The sequence below is a fragment of the Rattus norvegicus genome, chromosome 2, assembly GCF_021556685.1.
Source record: "Rattus norvegicus strain SHRSP/BbbUtx chromosome 2, alternate assembly SHRSP_T2T, whole genome shotgun sequence".
NCBI classification, from domain to species: domain Eukaryota; kingdom Metazoa; phylum Chordata; class Mammalia; order Rodentia; family Muridae; genus Rattus; species Rattus norvegicus.
This window is the reverse complement of record NC_141535.1, coordinates 194,924,006-194,943,004: the sequence shown is the minus strand read 5'-3', so window position 1 is coordinate 194,943,004 and position 18,999 is coordinate 194,924,006. Positions and strand designations below refer to the sequence as shown.

Below are 18,999 nucleotides of genomic sequence, written 5' to 3'. Positions count from 1 at the left end.
ATTGTCAGGTGCAGGTTCTGAGAAAGACTCTGGAGCCAGACCCTGGGGCAAATCCTGGTTCAGCTACCCTCTTACTCATAGGAACTGGTCTACCTGCTTCACTTCTCTCTGCTGACTCCTTTGCATGTGTCTAAAACAGATGACAATGGCATCCTCACCGGCTCCTTATGCAAATCATTTGGGTTAAGACACAGAAAGTACCTAGAAGACGACCTGGAGCAGAGGGGTCGTACATGCTTCTAGAGGTCTTCAAACTCCATAAGCAAACAGCACTGCTTACCTTTGTTCTTGGCATCGTGTTCCTTCTAGATATCCCAGAGTTGCTTGACTGAGGTAGAGAGAGCGCATGGCTAATGGCTCTGGTTTTTCTTTCTTCTAAGAAGAAAGGAGGCCTTCCCTTAAAGAGCCAGGATCAAAGTCAGGAGGCATGGCAGGCTCTGTCACTTGTGCCTTGGTATGTGACTTTTCTATTGCTGTAGTGAAACACCATAACCAAGGCAAATGGAAGAGAGGAGTTTATTTGGGCTTACAGTTCCAGCAGATAAAAATTTATCATGGCAGGAAATTGGGGCAGCAGGCAGCTGAAATGACAACAGGGACAGCTGAGAGCTTATGTCTCAAAACAATGAGGCAACAGAGAAAGAGCTGGGAATAGTTCATAGCTTTTGAAACCCCAAAGACAGCCTTCCTCCAGCAAGGTCACATCTTCAAAACCTGCCCAAACAGTGACACCAACTGGAGACCAAGTATCAACTCCAGAGCTTATGGGGGACACTCCATTCAAACCAGCGCAACCCTCTAGGCCCAGGACCTTCTGTCCATTGTTGCTGTTTCCATTTCTACTCTTTCTCCCTATGCCCCCGAGTCTGCCCTACTGGTGGCAATAAAATTTTCATTTCTCTAAAAGAAAAGAACCATGATTCAGCAACGGTGGTCCCAGGACATGATTGAAATTCCCGGCAGATAGTTATTGCCAAAACATTTCTCTTTATATAACAATTTAATCAAACAGAGGTGTGATAAGCAGCGAGGCGGCCATTAAGCAAGGCTGTTAATTCAGCAGTGGAATCGGCTCCTGCTGATGGATGTGGCGTAGGCATGGCCGTTTGCTAGAAATTAAAGCGGAACCAAAATCCATTTGCTGCCTGGTGGCATGGAGCGCTGTTGTTACAGCTTAGCACAGCCACTTCCCCGGGCATCATGAGGCTGACATATGTAAAGCAGCCGTCTTTTCCACACCAGCTGTAATTCAGAGAAAATATCGCTTTGCGTGCTCTCTCCATGGCCATGGACAATTGGCCTTAGAGACACTTGATTTCCTAGAGCCACAAGTTGACGACAGCAGGAGGAAAGGCAGAAGAAACCGATGAGGACAGGAAAGGCATGTCACTTCTAGAGGAGAAAGGGAGCTGGCTTTTCCTGCTCTGTGTGCTTGGAATAACTTTCCATCCCATGATACCAAAGTAGTCTCCCCATTCTTCTGCCAGAGCCTTCCCTGTGAGCCTCTCCTGAGGCTGTTACCATGAAGGGTCAAGGAGGGCGGAATGTCACCTGAACAAGAGGGACACACACAGCTCAGGCAGGTCTCAGCACCTGACCCGGCAAGGGGAGGAAGTTATCATTGCCTTACTGGGCAGAGCTGGATGAGTTTGGAGGAGTGACCCTTGTATGTTCTCACGCACACAGATGCCTGATCTAAATGCAGGTACTCCTGGAGAGACCTTGCCTACTTCCCAGCACATTCCCTACCTTCAAAAAGCCCAGCAGGCGGCTTGTTTCTTTATCTCTGTGCTGGGGATGGAGTACTTACTTCTCATGCAGAAGGCTTTGAGTTGGATCCGCAGACACACACACACACACACACACATACACACACACACACACACACACACACACACACACACACACACACACACGAATCTTGCCTATTATTTGTCTTCCTATCACTCAGCACTGAGGCACTGCTGAGCACACAATGGGTTTGCTTTATGATAGAGTGAATGGACATATGAACCAAGCAGAATTTTCAGGCATGCATTACTTCCCTCTCTGTAAGATTGTCATTCAGCATCACCCTAGGGGTTCCTTCAAACACCCAGAGCCTCCAATACATTTTAAATCCAATTTGACAGAATCTGCCTATCTCTCCCCCTGAACACAATCAGGTTTGTATGTGACGCTGTACTGTGGTCTGATTTCATAAAGTAATGGGTTCTTGTCCTTAAGTTCTTGGTGGAATTTCCATGTTTAGAAACACAAGCAACACATCTCCCTCTGTGCTTCTGTGGTGCTTCAAGTGAGGGGGTCCAGGGTCCTCCAACCCTGGGGTTCAAAGCCCCAGCTGAAAGGCAGACTTCCAAATGGTTGTCCATTGCCATGCTGTCAGGAGTTTTGTGAGCTTTGGTACAGGGCCAGGAAGACTCTAGAAACACAACAAAACAGAAAGGGAAGGCTGTCAGCATTGCGTTCCCCGCCAAAGAATCAAATGTCCATTGTAAGAGTCTATTAGGAGCCACTCATTAAAGCAGAGGCAACTGTATCACTTGGAAACAACAATTCATTAGTTTAAATGGATCTGAATGTCATTCCCATCCAAGGACCCACCAGACAATTAATTACAGTGCAAAGCTGAAAGAAAAGGGACACAGTGTATAAGCTAGAAAACTTTTCTCCAGGTTTCAGAAATTCAGACTGGCGAGCAATGCCAGCAGATACGGAATCCACAGAGACCCAGCAGTAGGCTTCCACTTATCCAACTCACTTCCTCCTCTAAGAATCATGCTCCCTGCTCTCCCAGGAGTCATCGTGCTGAGTCTTAAGTGAAGGGCCAGGCATAGGAAATACCTTCAAGCCAGAGAGCTCTCAGGAAACACTGATGGCCTCTCTGTACTCTCTTATGTCCCAAATACTCTTCCAGAATGAATGGCTAGTATTCACCCCAGGCACTTCACTCTCCTAAATGCATCTGCCTGTGGGAGAGATAACACAGTAAACTATTTCAGCTGGTCTTGATGATTAAATAATCATCTAGATGATTTTTTTTTGATTCCACATAAAAGACAAAGGGAGAATGCTAGGTGAAAATGCACAATTGTCAAGTAATCCAAGGAACGTTGGTGAATCCTGCGTGCCTGACCTGTGGACCCTCCTCCCTGCCTCTTCCCCATCCCTACGGTCTGAGGATACACCTTTCCTTTCTAGGCTCAGCCCAGGGTCTCTATCTAGTACCCTACCCTACTCAGACATTAGCAATGTCAGGGACCCTCTCAGCTATTCCCAGAGAGTTTTGGGGAGTTCCCTAGGGGAACCAGATGTCTAAACTTGGCAATTGGCACTCCCCTTGCTACTGAAAAGGTGCTCTGTCGTGATGGAGAGAGATCACAAAGTTTGGCCTTAGATTTCAGTTTCATGACGACCTGAGAAAGTTCTGTCCTTTGCTGTGGACTTGATTCCAGAAGGCACAGGTTCTATTGTCTGTGGTGCTTTGGAGAAACAAGAGGGATACACTGCAAATATAGCAGAGAGACAGGTGGGAAATGACACTGTGAGGGCAGGGAAAGGCCAGCTTCCAATAATAGCCTATCCCAGAAAGGGCTTTGTAAGTCATACTGTGGCATGTACTGATACATTCCAGGCCCTAAAACAATTTCTTCTGGCACTGGCGGGACCACAGGAGTCACGTGATCCCCTGTCAGGTGAGGAATGACCTGTTCTCTTCTATGCCTATTTCTCACCCACAGGAGCATATCCCTCATCTCCCTCTCTGTCTCTGGTTAAGCTCTCTTTTGAACTCTGGATTTTAGTCTCTATGACAGTACCTTTGGTGTACCTCAGAGATGTCTTAAAATGGGTATATTATAAGCTTAACCCATGGCCTTTCCACTTCGGCCCTGTGTCCTTTTCCCCCCTGTGTTCTATTCTCAGACAATATTTACTCTTCCTTCAGTTCTTCTTTCCAGAGATGGACACCATCAAACTCTACCCCACATCCCCCATGTCCAAACTATCACCGCCTCCTGTCCATTCAGACTCCTTAATATTTCCCAGAATCCACTGTTTCCCATCCCCACTCACCACCCAAACCATGGCAACAGTCTGCTTAAGTGTCTTTCAACAGAAATTCCAACATATTCCTGCTAACACCTAGAGAGAATCTTTTAAAACCTCCACGAATTACTACTATACTCTGATTCAGAAAAGATTTTCAGTGCCCCACCCCACCCACCACCACCCCACCCCCTGCACGAGTGCGCACACACATACAGACAGACAGACAGACAGACACACACACACACACACACACACACACACACACACACACACACACTACACACACACACACACTGTGCTCTTAGGGTGAAATGGCTCATTTCTACTGTGACCTATAGGGAACTCCAGCTTGATCCCTGCCTCTTGCCCTGGAGTTTCCACTTGGCATTCTCTAACTCACTCTAAGGCAGCAGCCATATTGACCTCCAGCTTCCCTGCCGAGCTGTTCTAGTATACACCATTTCCCTGCTAGTCTCTGCAATCCAAAGGCACAAAGACAGCAGAGCATGTTCTTTTTTTTTTTTTGGATTAAGGGAAAGTTGTATTACAGTAGAACTTCTCCTCCCCTCACATTCCAGTACTGAAGTCCTCAGTCCTCAATATTAGGGTAGCTGGAGGTAGGGCTTTTGGAAGTTGTTACAGTGTAGACATCTTGTAAGTAGGATTATGACTCGTTAAGGTTTGAATGAGAAATGCGTGCCTGTAAGATTAACTTTTGAATATCTTAGCTGGTGGTACTATTTCTGCAAGGTTCTGGGAACTTTTAGAATTAGAGTATAGCTGAAGAAGGAGGCCACTGTGGGTCAGTCCTTAGGGTATTATATTCTGGAAACTTCTTTTCTTTGTTTCTTCCTTTGTTTCTTTCTTCTTGCTTTCTTTTTTTTTTTTTAATAGATCCAAACATTTTTTTTTATTAACTTGAGTATTTCTTATATACATTTCGAGTGTTATTCCCTTTCCCGGTTTCCGGGCAAACATCCCCCTCCCCCCTCCCCTTCCTTATGGGTGTTCCCCTCCCAACCCTCCCCCCATTGCCGCCCTCCCCCCATAGACTAGTTCACTGTGGGTTCAGTCTTAGCAGGACCCAGGGCTTCCCCTTCCACTGGTGCTCTTACTAGGGTATTCATTGCTACCTATGGGGTCAGAGTCCAGGGTCAGTCCATGTATAGTCTTTAGGTAGTGGCTTAGTCCCTGGAAGCTCTGGTTGCTTGGCATTGTTGTACTTTTGGGGTCTCGAGCCCCTTCAAGCTCTTCCAGTTCTTTCTCTGATTCCTTCAATAGGGGACCTATTCTCAGTTCAGTGGTTTGCTGCTGGCATTCGCCTCTATATTTGCTGTATTCTGGCTGTGTCTCTCAGGAGCGATCTACATCCGGCTCCTGTCGGTCTGCACTTCTTTGCTTCATCCATCTTGTCTAATTGGGTGGCTGTATATGTATGGGCCACATGTGGGGCAGGCTCTGAATGGGTGTTCCTTCAGTCTCTGTTTTAATCTTTGCCTCTCCCTTCCCTGCCAAGGGTATTCTTTTTCCTCATTTAAAGAAGGAGTGAAGCATTCACATTTTGATCATCCGTCTTGAGTTTCGTTTGTTCTAGGGATCTAGGGTAATTCAAGCATTTGGGCTAATAGCCACTTATCAATGAGTGCATACCATGTATGTCTTTCTGTGATTGGGTTAGCTCACTCAGGATGATATTTTCCAGTTCCAACCATTTGCCTACGAATTTCATAAACTCGTTGTTTTTGATAGCTGAGTAATATTCCATTGTGTAGATGTACCACATTTTCTGTATCCATTCCTCTGTTGAAGGGCATCTGGGTTCTTTCCAGCTTCTGGCTATTATAAATAAGGCTGCGATGAACATAGTGGAGCACGTGTCTCTTTTATATGTTGAGGCATCTTTTGGGTATATGCCCAAGAGAGGTATAGCTGGATCATCAGGCAGTTCAATGTCCAATTTTCTGAGGAACCTCCAGACTGATTTCCAGAATGGTTTTACCAGTCTGCAATCCCACCAACAATGGAGGAGTGTTCCTCTTTCTCCACATCCTCGCCAGCATCTGCTGTCACCTGAGTTTTTGATCTTAGCCAATCGCACTGGTGTGAGGTGAAATCTCAGGGTTGTTTTGATTTGCATTTCCCTTATGACTAAAGATGTTGAACATTTCTTTAGGTGTTTCTCAGCCATTCGGCATTCCTCAGCTGTGAATTCTTTGTTTAGCTCTGAACCCCATTTTTAATAGGGTTATTTGTTTCCCTGCGGTCTAACTTCTTGAGTTCTTTGTATATTTTGGAAATAAGGCCTCTATCTGTTGTAGGATTGGTAAAGATCTTTTCCCAATCTGTTGGTTGCCGTTTTGTCCTAACCACAGTGTCCTTTGCCTTACAGAAGCTTTGCAGTTTTATGAGATCCCATTTGTCGATTCTTGATCTTAGAGCATAAGCCATTGGTGTTTTGTTCAGGAAATTTTTTCCAGTGCCCATGTGTTCCAGATGCTTCCCTAGTTTTTCTTCTATTAGTTTGAGTGTGTCTGGTTTGATGTGGAGGTCCTTGATCCACTTGGACTTAAGCTTTGTACAGGGTGATAAGGATGGATCGATCTGCATTCTTCTACATGTTGCCCTCCAGTTGAACCAGCACCATTTGCTGAAAATGCTATCTTTTTTCCATTGGATGGTTTTGGCTCCTTTGTCAAAAATCAAGTGACCATAGGTGTGTGGGTTCATTTCTGGGTCTTCAATTCTATTCCATTGGTCTATCTGTCTGTCTCTGTACCAATACCATGCAGTTTTTATCACTATTGCTCTGTAATACTGCTTGAGTTCAGGGATAGTGATTCCCCCTGAAGTCCTTTTATTGTTGAGGATAGCTTTAGCTATCCTGGGTTTTTTGTTATTCCAGATGAATTTGCAAATTGTTCTGTCTAACTCTTTGAAGAATTGGATTGGTATTTTGATAGGGATTGCATTGAATCTGTAGATTGCTTTTGGTAAAATGGCCATTTTTACCATATTAATCCTGCCAATCCATGAGCATGGGAGATCTTTCCATCTTCTGAGGTCTTCTTCAATTTCTTTCCTCAGTGTCTTGAAGTTCTTATTGTACAGATCTTTTACTTGCTTGGTTAAAGTCACACCGAGGTACTTTATATTATTTGGGTCTATTATGAAGGGTGTCGTTTCCCTAATTTCTTTCTCGGCTTGTTTCTCTTTTGTATAGAGGAAGGCAACTGATTTATTTGAGTTAATTTTATACCCAGCCACTTTGCTGAAGTTGTTTATCAGCTTTAGTAGTTCTCTGGTGGAACTTTTGGGATCACTTAAATATACTATCATGTCATCTGCAAATAGTGATATTTTGACCTCTTCTTTTCCGATCTGTATCCCTTTGATCTCCTTTTGTTGTCTGATTGCTCTGGCTAGAACTTCAAGAACTATATTGAATAAGTAGGGAGAGAGTGGGCAGCCTTGTCTAGTCCCTGATTTTAGTGGGATTGCTTCAAGTTTCTCTCCATTTAGTTTAATGTTAGCAACTGGTTTGCTGTATATGGCTTTTACTATGTTTAGGTATGGGCCTTGAATTCCTATTCTTTCCAGGACTTTTATCATGAAGGGGTATTGAATTTTGTCAAATGCTTTCTCAGCATCTAATGAAATGATCATGTGGTTCTGCTCTTTCAGTTTGTTTATATAATGGATCACGTTGATGGTTTTCCGTATATTAAACCATCCCTGCATGCCTGGGATGAAGCCTACTTGATCATGGTGGATGATTGTTTTGATGTGCTCTTGAATTCGGTTTGCCAGAATTTTATTGAGTATTTTTGCGTCGATATTCATAAGGGAAATTGGTCTGAAGTTCTCTTTCTTTGTTGTGTCTTTGTGTGGTTTAGGTATAAGAGTAATTGTGGCTTCATAGAAGGAATTCGGTAGGGCTCCATCTGTTTCAATTTTGTGGAATAGTTTGGATAATATTGGTATGAGGTCTTCTATGAAGGTTTGATAGAATTCTGCACTAAACCCGTCTGGACCTGGGCTCTTTTTGGTTGGGAGACCTTTAATGACTGCTTCTATTTCCTTAGGAGTTATGGGGTTGTTTAACTGGTTTATCTGTTCCTGATTTAACTTCGATACCTGGTATCTGTCTAGGAAATTGTCCATTTCCTGAAGATTTTCAAATTTTGTTGAATATAGGTTTTTATAGTAAGATCTGATGATTTTTTGAATTTCCTCCGAATCTGTAGTTATGTCTCCCTTTTCATTTCTGATTTTGTTAATTTGGACACACTCTCTGTGTCCTCTCGTTAGTCTGGCTAAGGGTTTATCTATCTTGTTGATTTTCTCAAAGAACCAACTTTTGGTTCTGTTGATTCTTTCTATGGTCCTTTTTGTTTCTACTTGGTTGATTTCAGCTCTGAGTTTGATTATTTCCTGCCTTCTACTCCTCTTGGGTGTATTTGCTTCTTTTTGTTCTAGAGCTTTTAGGTGTGCTGTCAAGCTGCTGACATATGCTCTTTCCTGTTTCTTTCTGCAGGCACTCAGCGCTATGAGTTTTCCTCTTAGCACAGCTTTCATTGTGTCCCATAAGTTTGAGTATGTTGTATCTTCATTTTCATTAAATTCTAAAAAGTTTTTAATTTCTTTCTTTATTTCTTCCTTGACCAGGTTATCATTGAGTAGAGCATTGTTCAATTTCCACGTATATGTGGGCATTCTTCCCTTATTGTTATTGAAGACCAGTTTTAGGCCGTGGTGGTCCGATAGCACGCATGGGATTATTTCTATCTTTCTGTACCTGTTGAGGCCCGTTTTTTGACCAATTATATGGTCAATTTTGGAGAAAGTACCATGAGGAGCTGAGAAGAAGGTATATCCTTTTGCTTTAGGATAGAATGTTCTATAAATATCCGTTAAGTCCATTTGGCTCATGACTTCTCTTAGTCTGTCGACATCACTGTTTAATTTCTGTTTCCATGATCTGTCCATTGATGAGAGTGGGGTGTTGAAATCTCCCACTATTATTGTGTGAGGTGCAATGTGTGTTTTGAGCTTTAGTAAGGTTTCTTTTACATAAGTAGGTGCCCTTGTATTTGGGGCATAGATATTTAGGATTGAGAGTTCATCTTGGTTGATTTTTCCTTTGATGAATATGAAGTGTCCTTCCTTATCTTTTTTGATGACTTTTAGTTGGAAATTGATTTTATTTGATATTAGAATGGCTACTCCAGCTTGCTTCTTCTGACCATTTGCTTGGAAAGTTGTTTTCCAGCCTTTCACTCTGAGGTAGTGTCTGTCTTTGTCTCTGAGGTGTGTTTCCTGTAGGCAGCAGAATGCAGGGTCCTCGTTGCGTATCCAGTTTGTTAATCTATGTCTTTTTATTGGGGAGTTGAGGCCATTGATATTGAGAGATATTAAGGAATAGTGATTATTGCTTCCCGTTATATTCATATTTGATGTGAGGTTATGTTTGTGTGCTTTCATTCTCTTTGTTTTGTTGCCAAGACGATTAGTTTCTTGCTTCTTCTAGGGTATAGCTTGCCTCCTTATGTTGGGCTTTACCATTTATTATCCTTTGTAGTGCTGGATTTGTAGAAAGATATTGTGTAAATTTGGTTTTGTCATGGAATATCTTGGTTTCTCCATCAATGTTAATTGAGAGTTTTGCTGGATACAGTAATCTGGGCTGGCATTTGTGTTCTCTTAGGGTCTGTATAACATCAGTCCAGGATCTTCTGGCCTTCATAGTTTCTGGCGAGAAGTCTGGTGTGATTCTGATAGGTCTCCCTTTATATGTTACTTGACCTTTTTCCCTTACTGCTTTTAATATTCTTTCTTTATTTTGTGCGTTTGGTGTTTTGACAATTATGTGACGGGAGGTGTTTCTTTTCTGGTCCAATCTATTTGGAGTTCTGTAGGCTTCCTGTATGTCTATGGGTATCTCTTTTTTTAGGTTAGGGAAGTTTTCTTCTATGATTTTGTTGAAGATATTTACTGGTCCTTTGAGCTGGGAGTCTTCACTCTCTTCTATACCTATTATCCTTAGGTTTGATCTTCTCATTGAGTCCTGGATTTCCTGTATGTTTTGGACCAGTAGCTTTTTCCGCTTTACATTATCTTTGACAGTTGAGTCAATGATTTCTATGGAATCTTCTGCTCCTGAGATTCTCTCTTCCATCTCTTGTATTCTGTTGGTGAAGCTTGTATCTACAGCTCCTTGTCTCTTCTTTTGGTTTTCTATATCCAGGGTTGTTTCCATGTGTTCTTTCTTGATTGCTTCTATTTCCATTTTTAATTCCTTCAACCGTTTGATTGTGTTTTCCTGGAATTCTTTCAGGGATTTTTGCGATTCCTCTCTGTAGGCTTTTACTTGTTTATTAATGTTTTCCTGTGCTTCCCTAAGTGTGTTCAGGTCTTTCCTGAAGTCCTCCAGCATCATGATCAAATATGATTTTGAAACTAGATCTTGCTTTTCTGGTGTGTTTGGATATTCCATGTTTGTTTTGGTGGGAGAATTGGGCTCCGATGATGCCATGTAGTCTTGGTTTCTGTTGCTTGGGTTCCTGCGCTTGCCTCTCGCCATCAGATTATCTCTAGTGTTACTTTGTTCTGCTATTTCTGACAGTGGCTAGACTGTCCTATAAGCCTGTGTGTCAGGAGTGCTGTAGACCTGTTTTCCTCTCTTTCAGTCAGTTATGGGGACAGAGTGTTCTGCTTTCGGGCGTGTAGTTTTTCCTCTCTACAGGTCTTCAGCTGTTCCTGTGGGCCTGTGTCTTGAGTTCACCAGGCAGCTTTCTTGCAGCAGAAAATTTGGTCTTACCTGTGGTCCCGAGGCTCAGGTTTGCTCGTGGGGTGCTGTCCAGGGGCTCTCTGCAGTGGCAGCAACCAGGAAGACCTGTGCCGCCCCTTCCGGGAGCTTCAGTGCACCAGGGTTCCAGATGGTCTTTGGCTTTTTCCTCTGGCGTCCGAGATGTGTGTGCAGGGAGCAGTCTCTTCTGGTTTCCCAGGCCTGTCTGCCTCTCTGAAGGTTTAGCTCTCCCTCCCACGGGATTTGGGTGCAGAGAACTGTTTATCCGGTCTGTTTCCTTCAGGGTCCGGCGGTGTCTCCGGCAGGGGTCCTGCCGCTCCTGGGCCCTCCGCCACGGGAGCCCAGAGGCCTTATACAGTTTCCTCTTGGGCCAGGGATGTGGGCAGGGGTGAGCAGTGTTGGTGGTCTCTTCCGCTCTGCAGCCTCAGGAGTGCCCACCTGACCAGGCGGTTGGGTCTCTCTCTCACCGGGTCTGGGAGCAGAGAGCTGCTGCGGGCCGGGATCCGCGGGTGTGGGACTTCCGGTAAACACAGAACGTGCCCGGTTCTAGAGAAATTCTGCTTCCGTGTGTCCCAAGCTCACCAGGCAGCTTTCTTGCAGCAGAAAATTTGGTCTTACCTGTGGTCCCGAGGCTCAGGTTCGCTCGTGGGGTGCTGCCCACGGGCTCTCTGCAGCGGCAGCAACCAGGAAGACCTGTGCGGCCGTTTCCGGGAGCTTCAGTGCACCAGGGTTCCAGATGGTCTTTGGCTTTTTCCTCTGGCGTCCAAGATGTGTGTGCAGAGAGCAGTCTCTTCTGGTTTCCCAGGCTTGTCTGCCTCTCTGAAGGTTCAGCTCTCCCTCCCACGGGATTTGGGTGCAGAGAACTGTTTATCCGGTCTGTTTCCTTCAGGGTCCGGCGGTGTCTCCGGCAGGGGTCCTGCCGCTCCTGGGCCCTTCCCCACGGGAGCCCAGAGGCCTTATACAGTTTCCTCTTGGGCCAGGGATGTGGGCAGGGGTGAGCAGTGTTGGTGGTCTCTTCCGCTCTGCAGCCTCAGGAGTGCCCACCTGACCAGGCGGTTGGGTCTCTCTCTCACCGGGTCTGGGAGCAGAGAGCTGCTGCGGGCCGGGATCCGCGGGTGTGGGACTTCCGGTAAACACAGAACGTGCCCGGTTCTAGAGAAATTCTGCTTCCGTGTGTCCCAAGCTCACCAGGCAGCTTTCTTGCAGCAGAAAATTTGGTCTTACCTGTGGTCCCGAGGCTCAGGTTCGCTCGTGGGGTGCTGCCCAGGGGCTCTCTGCAGCGGCAGCAACCAGGAAGTCTTCTTGCTTTCTTAATCCTTCTCTTTCTTTTTTTTTTTTTTTTATTAACTTGAGTATTTCTTATATACATTTCGAGTGTTATTCCCTTTCCCGGTTTCCAGGCAAACATTCCCCTCCCCCCTCCCCTTCTTTATGGGTATTCCCCTCCCCATCCTCCCCCTCTTGCCGCCCTCCCCCCAACAATCTAGTTCACTGGGGGTTCAGTCTTAGCAGGACCCAGGGCTTCCCCTTCCACTGGTGCTCTTACTAGGATATTCATTGCTACCTATGAGGTCAGAGTCCAGGGTCAGTCCATGTATAGTCTTTAGTTAGTGGCTTAGTCCCTGGAAGCTCTGGTTGCTTGGCATTGTTGTACATATGGGGTCTCGAGCCCCTTCAAGCTCTTCCAGTTCTTTCTCTGATTCCTTCAACGGGGGTCCTATTCTCAGTTCAGTGGTTTGCTGCTGGCATACGCCTCTGTGTTTGCTGTATTCTGGGTGTGTCTCTCGGGAGAGATCTACATCCGAGCAGAGCATGTTCTTGAGTGCCTAATAAGGGCTCCACACACATTCAGGGAATAAACGTTGTGAAGCATGGGCCGCGGTTTTGAGTGAGGCCAGAACCCCTCCAAGAGCTCTCCTTTCTGCAGTAAGGTCTCTAGAATAACCATCCCCATGAAGACAAATAGAAAGTTGGATGGATTATAATAAGAATACCTTCCCTGTGAATTACTGAATGAGAAAGAAAGTGAGGGTCCTAAAGGCCGAACACACTGTGAAAGGCAGGGCCCTGGCAAGGGCAAGAGCCTAGGTTAGCCTTGGCCCTTGGCAGGTCTGCAAAATTCTAAGAACTTGAGGGTTCTATTTGAAGGGCTGCTGATCAAACCAGAAAACAGGATCTAAGTTCACTCACTGAGAGGAAGTTAATACTAGACATTAATAAAGCTGAGAAAACAATGGAGCCGTAGCTCAGTGAAAGACTAGATGGAAAACAAGGCTGTCTGTGCCCTCACTCTGGAGGAATGAGTAGACTCCATTCCGGTGGACTCATGAGGAAAATGGAAGGCAAATCCCGATATAGAGACAGTCTGTGGACTATTTCAACAGTATCATTTCAAATGTTTAAGGTAGGACTAGGGTGTGGCTCGTGGTAGAGTGCTTGCTTGGCATAGCTCCTGGACTCTATGTGCTGTACTTTGAGCAATATCAATGCCAAACAGAAGGTGCATATGGTAGCCTAAATGGGGCCTGAGACAGAGAAAAGACACGTAAAAACTAAAGAAATCATAGCAAATCAAATCGTTGGCATCAGAAAGTATTAATCTATCTAATCTATCCGTAGTTATAACAAATATATCCCACAGATGTGAGGTGTTTGAAAGAGAGGAACTAAGAATGGATGTATAAGAATCCAAACTGGTTCTTAACCTTCCCTCTGAAATCTAAAAGAGTAATTGTATTAAAGCAAACTCATTGTGAAGAAGGAGACAATAGGAAACTTGTATGTCTTAACTTGATGTTGGGAAGAGGGCAATGTTTTTCACTGAGTAACTGTTCACTGCATTTGTGGTCTAAATCATCAGGAAAACAGTTTAATTGCACATGGCCTCAGGTCATCATAACTTCTGGCAGATACCAATACAAATTTTCTCTGGGAAAAAATATATATATATATTTTTTTCTCCTGAGGCCTGTACTGATTTCTTCAGTTGAAAATTCAAAGAAGATGAAGTTTCAGAATATATAAGGGGACAAATTGTCATAAGTGGAATTCAGCAGAAATAAGAGATAGTAGAATCAGAACAGCAAACATTTCAGAAATAGAATATGAGTATTTCGATGCTTCCACATGCAACAAAAAACCGCAATAATGAGCAGAGAAAAAGGGACTATAAAATTACTAAATAAATAGAACCTCAGAGAGAACTACAGCTGATGATTCAACCATCAGGCAGACAGGAGGGACAACAGGGCTGAGGGAAGAATCTGATTTGAATGAAAACTTCAGAATATGACTGGGGAATGAAATAAACAGTCTAGAATAAAGGAGGAGATATAAGGGGTGGCAAGAAAAGTTCGTATTAGGAGAAAAGAAGAAGCCACAGTGAAAGACTTCCCAAATGAGAGTTCCTCCCACCTGTGAATGGACATCAAGCCCAGTGCCTGGAGCTCAATGCAAGGCTGGGTAGGGGACTGAAATCCCCACCCAAGAAGAGCTGGGCAAACCCACAAAGCACAAAAGACTAAACAAACAAAGCAAAACAAAAAACAAAGCCCAAATGAAACAAACTACAAGACCCCACCCCAACCAATAGAAGAAATGTCAAAACTCTCCTGTGAAGAAAGAAGACGATAGGATTTGACTCTGAAGAAGTGCCTGACTGTGTTGGGTGTGTGTGCAGCACCCTTGACTGCCGGCTTAGTTTTTATTTTAAAGAATCCAGGTGACAATTACACAGCTATTCACTTTTCGGAAAATCATGGTATGACTTACGTCCGTTGGCATAACAAATGCACTCTAACTTTTAAATACTAGAAAGAAAAGACATTATATTATATTCAAAGGAGTGGTGATTAGGCCAGCGTCTGGCTTTTCAGCAGCAATAGAGGAAGCCAAATAGTTGAATGATACCTTCAGTGTACCAGGAGAATGACTTGACTTTCATTCCCAGTGAAATCATCTTTTGAGACTGAGGATGCACAGGAAAAACTTCCGGATAAGGAGCTGTCACTAAGAGACACTAAGGAATAAATGCACATTAAATAGAAGGGGGAAAAAACTCCAAAGGAAACTCTAAAGAAAGAAGGATGATGGGTTGATAAGCTAGAGATGTAGAGGAAACACTAAATAAACAGAGAGAACAAAGCAACATTAACGACGTCTAAATCATGACTTACAAATAGCTATGACTCAAAGAACTAGGCTGACTGGAAGAGGGGTGGTGATGGGCAAAGCATGCTGGGGCACTGTTTACATCAAGGACGAAGATCCTCATTAATCAGGGACACCATTATATTAAGTGTGTATGTTAGAATCCCCAGGGTAACCCCTAAAGAACAAACATACAAATCAGTTTTCAAATGAGTGAAAGAGGAGGAGTAACAAGTCCATCAGCTCTGATGACGTCATCAAGGAAGCAGAAAACAACAGAAAATAGAAAAGGCAGGACAAAAAAATAGCACGAGATGAAATGGCAAAAATTAATATAAAAATATCAGCAATGATAGGAAAAAAATTTTCAGGCTAGATTTTACTTTAATCCAACCAAATAAATCATTTTTATAAAGTGAGAACAAAAATCGGAGGTAAAAGCTTGAAAACACGAGGGAAGAAAAAGATAACCCGATGAGAGAAAGAACAATGAAAAGCCAGCAAGGCTAGAGTAATATTAAGTCAAATACGGTATACAGCAATAGATTAGGTAATACACGGATTACTAGGCAATAACAAGAACTGTATATTTCCAGAAAGATTCGATAATTCTAAATTTCTATGCTTTTAATGACGGTCTTAAAACTCACAGAGTAAAACGTGATGGAGTTGCTATATATTGACAAATCTGTACTCAAATGTGAGATTTTGACACTTTATTTTTTGAGTAATTAATAGGTCTGGAAAAAAGAATGATCAGTTACAACTGAGTAACACAACTTTCAGGTTATGTAATAGATACAGACCCATGCGACAGCCACTGAAAGGGAGTGTGCTCTTCCCAAGAGCCAGTGGAAAGTTTACGAAAATTGCTGCCAACTAGCTGCCGGACCACATGCAAGTCTCAAGAAATGTCAATCATATGAGACTGTGCTATTTGGGGATTATATAATCCATTTGGAAATGAATAACACAAAAGAGAATAGCGACAAACAACAGATAAAACTGAAGTAGGGTGATAACAATGAAAATAGCTTAACAATCGATGTATCAAAAAAATCAATAGGGGAAATTAAAATTTAAAACCGATTGGTAACAAAAGTGCCTTGTGTCAAAATCTGTGGGGTGCTGTAGTGAGAATTTTAGTCTCTTTAAAAGCCACATTGTGTTATGTGAATACATTTTTGCTTTAAGGCCAAGTGTGCGATATGGGGGCTGCTTCGGTTTGTCCACAGCCATTAACTGTGAATGTCTGTCTTGTGCTCTAGCAGGGGAGTGATTTTTGCCAGCTGCAGATAGTTTAATTCTGGGGACTCTGGAGAGGGTATAAATGGGAGAGCCCTGAGAGGGCCTGTGGTCCCTGTGGCAGCTTCTGGTCCTTGCTACTGCTGGTTCTTGCTGTTGTATTTGCTGAATTGCTATTGCTGGGTGGCTGAATTGCTGGATATTCTGATATGAAGATTGAACTTGCCCCTAGGAATCCAACGCCGCTAATCAACAAGACCTCTAATCGGCAAGAAATAGTCTAAAGAGGTCTATACCCCCTCTCCCCTCTCGTATCTAGTATTGGGAGGTTAGAAGGGATTATGGTTGGAAGGGTAGTAGATATAAGAACCCAGAAAATAGCTAAAAAGAAATATTGTCAACAGAGTTCAGCTAACTTAGTAATTAGAGTCAAGTTTGTAGCCTCATAACTTGGAAAATAAGAAAAGGTTGACAATGAATTGTCTTATGCTTCCAACATCAGCAACGTGAACATTGTATTACCCACCCACCCACCCCCACCTCTCTCTGCTCTGAAAAACTATGATTTACAGGAGAAAACTGGCCTCTAATGAATGATTCCAAAGTTGTCATGGAGCTGGCATTGGGGATTCATGATCTCGCATCAATACTCTAAGTGTCTTATGGCCCCTGCAGAAGGTAGGACAGAATTTAAAGCTAGCGTTGCTCCCCTTCACCAAACCTGGCTGATGGTTCAGCTGCCCATGTGACATCTGACAGCCGAATCCTTTGTCCTGGCTGTGTAAGTTAGCTGATCCTCTGGAATTCAGAAATGTTAAATGCATCCTCTGGCACTTGAGTCAAAGCAGAAAAGACAGCATCCCTTTAGTCTCGTTACTTTTAGTGGGATTGTAAGTGAACAAACAAGCAAACATCTACCAGAAAGCCAGGGACAGTGAGGAAACTACCATGCAAAGTGGTAAACACAGAGCCTCGTTGGAGGACAGATAATGCACATCTGAACATTCCTGAGGACCCCATTCGTCAGAGAGAGAGAGAGAGAGAGAGAGAGAGAGAGAGAGAGAGAGAGAGAGAGAGAGGCAGTTCCTCCAACAAAAGGAAAATGGAAACCAAAGTCCTAAAGCCAGGAGCCCTGCAGTTTATATTGATTAAGCAAAGAGAAGTGTTTTTCCCAGGGGCAGGCCCAGCAGATGGCAGCCTGGTAGAGCCAGCAGGCACCCCCTCTCCTCCAACTTCAGGGGAGCCTGGCCCCTTGCATACTCTCCCAGCTATGAGTCTCTGTAGAATTCATTTATGAATTTTAAAACCAAGGGAGTAAAATTAGCCCATATGTTTAGGCTAGCCATGAACACATCACCAAAAATTAAATAAATAAGACAAATGCAGAGTGGGGGGGCAGTAGAGAACAAAACAACAGAATTAACTGAGCTTTGAGTGAGTGGCTAATAAACTTGACATTTTTAACAGGCACGTTGAAACTGTCCCCCTACCCCATGCTGATGACAATGATAATAATTGAATGCAGAAGGGCTAAAAATCTATTAATAATAGTAACACAGCTCCGAAAAAAAAAAGAACCAAAAAAAACAAACAAACAAAAAAAAATAATAGTGACAGCAACCACAGTTGTCGAGTTTTAACATTCTGATTTCTGTTTGAAATGCAAGACAGTAGCAACTCTTCATGTAGATCACTGTAGCCTTGCATCTATGAAAGTTGTGGAGGAGGCTATGGGCCCCTATGGGGAAGAGCCACCACACCCTGCTCCCAGGGGACCCGAGGCCACAGGCCCCCACAAATTAGGATCTTTCAGGCCCAGGCCTTCGGGGATGCAGAGTGTCCTTTCCGTAGGAAATCTGCCCTGTATCGGCATGGAGTCTGGAGGCAATCACACAGAACCTCTTGGTTGAGGCCCAGTGCATGATGGGATTACTCCAGCCTAATCCAGGTTCTAAAAGAAATTGAAAATTCTGTTTTCTAAAGTATGACTGCTATGTAGCATCATCTATGTCAAGTCTCAAAACATCTATTACTTGTAAAAGAAACCAGTTTCCACTGAACAACCTCTTTCCACTCCCTCCTGCCACCCCTGGGGATCCATCCATCTGTTTTCTGTCTGGCTTTGCCCATTTGAACAGTTAACATAGAATGAAATCACATTTTTTTGTGTGTCCACTTTTTCCTTAGCCTATTTTCAAGATTCATCTACACTATAGCATGCATTCACATCTTATTCCCTAATACGCCTTGCCAACATTCCATTATATGCTTGCCATGTTCTCCACATCTGCTTATCAATTGATGGGAAGAAGGCATATGGGAGGTGTCCTGGCCCATAGTAGGTGTCACGGCCCAGTCAGTAAGGTAAGTTCTTGGCATGCAACATGTCAAATGCATGGCACCCACATAAAAGTAGGGCACAGTGGCATGCATCTGTAACCTCGGTGCTGGGTTTTGAGGAAGCAGCAAATCCTTGGAGTTCACTATCCAGCCAGTCTAGCCAAAGCAATGGGCTTCAAATTCAATTATAGAGGGTAATTCAGGAAGGCATTGGATGCTGACCTCTGGTCTCCCCATGTGTCTATAGATACACACACACACACACACACACACACACACACAGAGAGAGAGAGAGAGAGAGAGAGAGAGAGAGAGAGAGAGAGAGAGAGAGAGCGCACCACCACCACCATCACCCCACAAAAGTAATACTAACTGTAAACCAGAAAGAGAATATTAGGCTCACATTCTTT

General features: G+C 43.8%; 1 long non-coding RNA gene across 1 annotated transcript in view; it reads right to left on the bottom strand.

Moving 5' to 3' along the window:
- Positions 1-500: 500 nt before the first annotated feature.
- Positions 501-18,999, bottom strand: part of LOC147996479 (uncharacterized) — a 142,285-nt gene continuing 123,786 nt past the window's right edge. Inside the window, exon 8 of the long non-coding RNA XR_015675546.1 lies at positions 501-2,422. This is a non-coding gene — a long non-coding RNA (uncharacterized LOC147996479). The remainder of the gene's footprint in view (positions 2,423-18,999) is intronic.